Source organism: Stomoxys calcitrans, chromosome 1 (assembly GCF_963082655.1).
Source record: "Stomoxys calcitrans chromosome 1, idStoCalc2.1, whole genome shotgun sequence".
Taxonomy (NCBI): Eukaryota; Metazoa; Arthropoda; class Insecta; order Diptera; family Muscidae; genus Stomoxys; species Stomoxys calcitrans.
In genome coordinates this window covers 189,102,964-189,110,748 of record NC_081552.1, presented here as the reverse complement: position 1 = coordinate 189,110,748, position 7,785 = coordinate 189,102,964, and positions in this window count along the sequence as shown.

The window sequence follows — 7,785 nt, the reverse complement described above, 5'->3', positions numbered from 1 at the left end:
CCACGATGGCCTCCTGGTTAAGGGAACGGTTGCCGGGTCACTATCAATGCCGTTACGGTTGCTACCGATGATGGCACAAGCCCTACTTCAGTTGGGATTACAAACCGGTATCGATCCAGTATTATTTCTGGCCAATGACTGCTCCCCACCGCATATCATCGGTTACAACAAAAACAACCGACTATGGAATGTCTGCGCTACGGTAGCCTTTAGTGACACAAATACTCTCAATTTTGTTAGAATGTCAATAGGTTAGTACTTTTTTCCACCCTCCAATATGCAGCTGAATTAAATGCTAAATATTTTATGTGATAATATGTCACTGTGCGAGTCGACATCATTTTTGTATAGTCAAAGAGTCTAAAGTGTTCGTTTAAAAGAAATTAATTAATTAATATGCAAAAAAATTTCGATGATTTTGTTTTAAAATTTGCAAATCATTCACCAATGGGAATAATTCAATAAAGCTGTACTAACCAAAAATTTTATAGCTTCTTCAATCCGCTCTATAATTTGATACAAAGCATTTGTTTTTAAATACTTAAAGTACGAAAGAATTGTGAAATTAATTGGCCAACTAAAGATCAAAGTTAATGAAATGAAGCGAAGATATTTTGCAAGTAGAGTGCAGAATCCCAAGCAGCTAAGTGGACACAAGGGAATGTGTGTATGTGTGTGTGTGTGTGTAATGTACGTGTAACAACTCGAAATACTCGTCTCTCGTATGTGTGTGTGTAATGTAGGTGTAACAACTCCAAATACTCGTCTAAAACCCCATAAATAAAACCCAGATTAGTTTGTATGGCAGCTATATCAAGTTATGGACCGACATGGCCCATTTACAATCCCAATCGATCTACACTAAGTGGAAGTATTTGAGCTAATTTTCAAGCATCTAGCTTTACTCCTTCGAAAGTTGGCTTGTTTTGACAATCAGATAGATGGAAAGACGGACGGACATTGTTAAATCGACTTGGAATGTCAAGAAGATCAGGAATATAATTTCTTTTTTGGATCTCAGGTCAATATTTCGATGTATTACTAACAGAATGAAGAAATTAGTATACCCCCATTCAATGATGGAGGTTATAAAAAGTCATCATGTCGGTGAACCTACTATGTTTGACAACAGGTAAGGTTTTGTGCCATAGTGATTAAAATCAACTTTGAAAATCGATGGTCAGGCATTAATGGGTTAAAACTTAATCTGATCCAAAATTGTTGTGACCACTGTCGCACAGTGGGATGGGGAAAAATATGTGGAAATAAGTCTTCCATTTTGGAACGGATAGAGATATCTTCATGAAATTGTAGATGCTTATAGCTGAGATGTTATCCGGCCCCATCCAGTCCCAGTGGCCCATTCGTGGACCTTCAGAGTTGGTCACCTCGGTCCTACAAAATTTTGTTCGGCCTGTCAAAAGCGCATTTATGGTCCGATTTTCAATTTTCTATACCCAGCACCGTAGGATAGGGGGTATATTCACTTAGTCATTCCGTTTGCAACACATCGAAATATCAATTTACGACCCTACAAAGCATATATATTTTGGAACGTCGTAAAATTCTAACGATGTCCGTGGGTCTGTCCGTCCGTCCGTCTGTTGTAATCACTCTACAGGCTTCCAAAAATTGATATATTGAGCTGAAATTTGGCGCAGATACGTCTTTTTAATGCACACTGGTTAAGCTCTGGAACGGGCCAAATCGGAAATATTTGGATATAGCTGCTTTATATACCGATTTTTCGATAAAGGGTCTAATGAAATTTGAAACAGTGAGTAGTTTAAAGCTTCCCGACAACTGTCCCATATATGCTTCAGATCGGATTTTATTTAGATATAGCTACCATATAGACCGATCTCCCGATAAAGGGTCAGGAGACCATAAAAGCTTTATTTATTACCCGATTTCGCTGATATATAGAACAGTGGGTTATTTTAAGCCTCCCGACATCTAACCCAATTATGGCTCAGATCGGACTATATTTAGATATAGCTGCCATATAAAACGATCTCCCGATAAAGGGTCTGAAGGCTATAAAAGCTTTATTTATTACCCGATTTTGCTGATATTTAGAAGAGTGGGTTATTTTAAGCCTCCCGACATCTGACGTAAATATGGTTCAGATCGGACTTTATTAAGATATAGCTGTTATATAGACCGATCTACCGATAAAGGGTCTGAAGCCTATAAAAGCTTTATTTATTACCCGATATCGCTGAAATTTGAAACAGTGGGTTATCTGAAGCCTCCCGACATCTGACCCAAATATGGTTCAGATCGAACTATATTTAGATATAGCTGCCATATAGACCGATCTGCCGATAAAGGGTCTGAAGGCTATAAAAGCTTTATTTATTACCCGATTTTGCTGAAATTTAGAACAGTGAGTAATTTTTAGCCTCCTGACACTCGACCTTAATATGATTCAGATGAGACTTTATTTAGATATAGCTGCCATATAGACCGATCTGCCAAAAAGGGGTCTGAAGCCAATAAAAGCTTAATTTATTACTCGATTTCGCTGAAATTTTAAACAGTGGGTTATCTTAAGCCTCCCGACATTTGACCCAATGATGGTTCCGATCGGACTATATTTAGATATAGCTGCCATATAGACCGATCTGCCGATAAGGGGACTGAAGCCCTTAAAAGCTTTATTTATTACACGATTTCGCTGAAATTTGAAACAGTAAGTTTTTTTGAACCTCACGATATCCGACCTTAATATGGTTCAGGTCTGCCATTTCTGAACTAATAAAGATACCCAAACGATAAACTAAATGATTGTAGCTGAGGCGTTAGATTAGGTTAGGTTTAAGTGGCAGTCTGCCATCAGACTCACTTAGACGTTTTCGTCCATTGTGATACCACAGGAACAGAAGAAGGAAGATGCCTTCTACTTTCTACCGTTGAACCATCCAGATCGCTTTAAAAAGCCCAATAACTTGCGAATGTTTACATCCGCTAATCAGACAGGTTCTCAAAGAAATAAGAACCTAAAGTGGAACTCCTTCTAACTACTAGTGCGGGACACACACACTCAAAAGGTGTTCTATAGTATCTTCTTCCTCGATGTCCTCACAGCTTCTGCAAAAGTCTTTGCTGGCAACCTTCAGTCTGTCAGCACGTTTTCCGATTAGACATTGACCTGTAATGACGGACACAAGGACTGAGACGTCTGTTCTAGCCAATGACAGCAAAGCAGTAGACCTCTTCAAGTCTAGATGACACCACACAGTTTTGGAATGCTCACAGCAACCTCTTTGTGACCATCTATCATTCAATGTTCTTCGGGGCTGGTCCTAAAAACATAGCTTACATGTCGCTAGAGACATACCCACAGATTCCAGTATCCCTGGAGTGTGTAAGGTAGTTCCTAGTTTCGCAAGCTCGTCCGCTTTAAAATTCCCTGCAATATCTCTGAGGCCCGGTACCCAGAACAGATGAATTTTGAACTGTTCAGTCACCTCGTTGAGAGATCTACGACAGTCGAGAGCTGTTTTTGTTTTCAGGGATTTAATGGCTGCCTGGCTATCTGAGAAGATATTTATGCCCATCGTGCCCATCGATATAATGACATTATATCTTAGCCATTCCACCAACTGAAGCGTTAACCAGATTGGGAAATGGCAGGTCCAAGGATGATCCGGGGAACAATTGTTGTGGTTTTAAAATTGGTTACATCGATTCTACAAACTTTCGTTCGGGTCGCATAATGGTGCGATTTAAAAAAAAAGGTTTTGTGTGAGGCTATTGGGCGGTATACCAATCTAGTCATTCTGTTTTTAACACCTCGAAATATTGATCGGAGACCCTGTAAAGTATACAGATTATTGATGCATTAAGTTTCTGAGTCGATCAAGTCATTTTCGTCCGTCCGTCTTTCCGTCAGTCGAAATCACGATAGCGCATTTTTTATTTTGAGCCACTACAAGCCTCTACTTTCATCTGATTTGGCCGAAACATGATAAAATGATTTATATAATGAATTCCAACATCTGGACCAAGTCTATTCCGAATCGTTCTATAAACTCATATAGCCCCCATATAAACCGATCCATGGATTTGACTTCTTTAGCTCCTATAGGCCTCAATTTATAACCCATTTATCTGAAATTTTACACAATGATTTGTGACTCCCAACATATAAACCAAGTATGATCCGAATCGGTCTATAAACTTATATAGCCACTATACAAACCTATCTCTGCATTTGACAGCCTCAATTGTCATCCAATCATGCCTTTCAACACTCAAGCCAAATCCAAACTAGACAGCTCCATAAATATACCACCGTATCGATCGTGCGAGTGAATTGAAGCCATCAACTTGGTGAAACAGGCTGTTAAATATACACTGAAAAAAAGTTGACCCAAGATTTAAGATTTTTCCTTATTCGTAGGATTTTAGCAACGAAAACAAGCAAAAAAACTAACATTTTAAAATAAAGATGCTGTCTTTAAATTTAATTTCCTATTTGCTAACGGACATGACCATCCTTTTCAAATTTGGATCGCTGATTGATTCTTATTTTACTTCATAGATAACTGTCCAAGTATTTTTTTTTGAAAATTTCTTTTTTATACCCTCCACCATAGGATGGGGGTACACTAATCTCGTCATTCTATTTGTAACACCTCGAAATATGCATCTACGACCGCATAAGGTATATATATTCTTGATCATCATGACATTTTGTGTTGAACTAGCCTTGTCCGTCCGACCGTCTGTCTGTCGAAAGCACGCTAACTTTCGAAGCAGTAAAGCTAGCCACTTGAAATTTATTAGTGTAGGTCGGTTGGGATTGTAAATGGGCCAAATCGCTCCATGTTTTGATATAGCTGCCATATAAAACGACCTTGGGTATTGACTTCTTGAGCCGCTAGAGGGCGCACTTCTTATCCGATTTGGCTGTAATTTTGCTAGTGTTGTTTTGGTATCACTTCCAATAACTGTGCTCAGTATGGTTCAAATCGGTCTAAAACCTGGTATAGCTGTCACATAAACCGACCTTGGGTCTTGACTTCTTGAGCCGCTAGAGGGCGCTCTTCTTATCCGATTTGGCTGTAATTTTGCTCGTGGTGTTTTGGTATCACTTCCAATAACTGTGTTAAGTATGTTTCAAATCGGTCTAATACCTGGTATAGCTGTCACATAAACCGACCTTGGGTCTTGACTTCTTGAGCCTCTAGAGGGCGCAATTCTAGTCCGATGTGACTGAAATTAATATTTTGCTAAGCAGAGTTCAAATCGGTTCATAACCTGATATAGCTGCCATATAAACCGATCTTGGGTCTTGACCTCTTCAGCTTTTAGAGGGCGCAATTCTTATCTGATTTGTCTGTAATTTTGCTCGTGGTTTTTTGTTATGACTTCCAACAACTGTGGTAATATGGTGCAAATCGTTGCGTAACCTGATATAGTAGCTGCCATATAAAGGGATCTGGGATCTTGACTTCTGGAGCCTCTAGAGGGCGGAATTCTCATCCGATTTGTCTGAAATTTTGTAGAACGGCTTCTCCCATGACCTTCAACATACGTGTTCAATATGGTCTGAATCGATCTATAGCGTGATACAGCTCCCATGTAAACCGCTCTCCCGATTTTGCTTCTTGAGCCCCTACAGGGCGCAATTCTTATTCGAATGGACTCAAATATAACACCATAACTTCTACAATGTTCAGCATTCAATTATTTGCCTAAAGCATTTGTAACCTAAAAAGAGATACCGCGCAAAGAACTCGACAAATGCGATCCATGGTGGAGGGTGTATAAGTTTAGGCCGGGCCCAACTCAGCACGCTTTTACTTGTTTATACTTAGCATATTAACCAAGTAAGAAGACCACCTTGGGTATATGTGTAAACCACCTTTCGTGATGATTCGGTGAAAAGTGCATAATTTATGCCCCCATATGGCGCAGATATTGAGTGGCTTAAAAAGTACAACTTATTGTTCAATTTTGTAGAGTCTTTTTTGTAGCCATATCCAAATATAGACCGATCTGAACCATATACGACACGGATGTCGAAAAGCCTAACATAAGTCTCGGTGTCAAATTTCAGCGAAATCAGATTATAAATGTGTCTTTTATGGGACCAAGACTTTAAATCGAGAGATCGGTCTATATGGCAGCTATATCCAAATCTAAACCGATCTGGGCCGAATTGCAGAAATATGTTGAAGAACATAACCCCATTGTCCCAAATTTCGGCGAAATCGGACAATAAATTCGTCTTTTATGGGACAAAAACCTTAAATCGAAATTAGTCTATATGACAGCTATATCCAAATCTGGACCGATCTGGGCCAAATTGACGAAAAATGTCTAGTGGCCTAACGCAACTCACTGTCAAAAATTTTAGCAAAATCGGATAATAAATGTGACTTAGACCCTAAATCGGCGAATCGGTCCATATGACAGCTATTTCTAAATCTGGACCGATCTGGGTTCAATTCAAAAGGGATGTCGAAGGGCCTAACACAATCAGGTTTGGACCATACTTGTCGCACTTGTTAAAAATCATAACAGTATAACACATCCAAAATTTCAGTCAAATCCGTATAAACCGATTTTCCGATTTGATTTATTGAGCCCTTAAGCCGCAATTCTTGTCCGATTTTGCTGAAACATTTCTGTTATGATTTCCAATAACTGTGCCAAGTGCGGTTCATATCAGTCTATAACCTGATTAAGCTCCCATATAATGCACCCTCCGGAGGCTCAAGATGTTGATTCGGAAGTGAGGTTTATGTGGGAGCTATATCAGGTTTTAGACCGTTTTGGGCCACACTCTATTTTTTTTTTTTCTATATTGCACTCAAAAATACCTCTGTGCAAAATTGTAGAGCTCTATGCTAACTCTTACTATTTTTGTCCAACGAAAACATGAAAGCACTGCGCAACATCTGTCAGGTACTATGCCATGTTAAAACTTCTTTCCAAAGAGGTGTCGCAATGCGACACATCGTTCGGACTCGGCTTTCAAAAGGAGGCCCCTTATCACTGAGCTTTTTAAGTTTTAAGAGCGCACAACAAGCCGATTACTGGCTTAGGTGTCTATAGTGGCATGGGGCCGTTTAATATCTGCATCCTCTTCTCAACCTAACCTATCGCTAAGTTTAAATTTTGAATATATGAGAAGTTTGCGTCAGTTCCTTAGGGGCAAATTTGCATTTGCAGTCATGTAGTACTAGGACTGCCTACATAGTCGTCACCGTCTGCCTTGCCTCACTGCAGTGATTCAAAAGGAATCACTACATTGGGTCATATGTCTTGTAGCCTCTTTTTTGTGTATGAAAATTTGGTATGACATTGCCAATGACTTTACATTGTATTGCTTAAGCTTTTATTTCCCTACGCATAAGTCTATAGTTCACGGGAAATTTTTTCAGAATCGTCAACTATAACGTCAAAGCGCGCGCCATTGATAACTAGCATGGGAAAAATCCACATTACACATCTATCAAATGCAGGAAACTAGCATGTCACGATATACGTAGGTATTAGACGAGATCACTATCGTCATTAACATTAACATGGCATGTAGTCTGTCGGTGCGGTTACTGCTAGCCAGTGTACATCCCCTGTTTTCTACCGGAAAGCAACAGAAATTCACCACATTTGCCGGTGAGCGCTGAGAATGTTTTGTATGCCTCCATCGTTGCTGATATTCGACACTTGAATACAAGTTCGTGTCCTAAGTCTTTTGTTTGCCTACAAAACGAAGGCAAAACTTTTGAATAATCAATGAAATGTCAGTTTTTCTTTAGCTTGCGT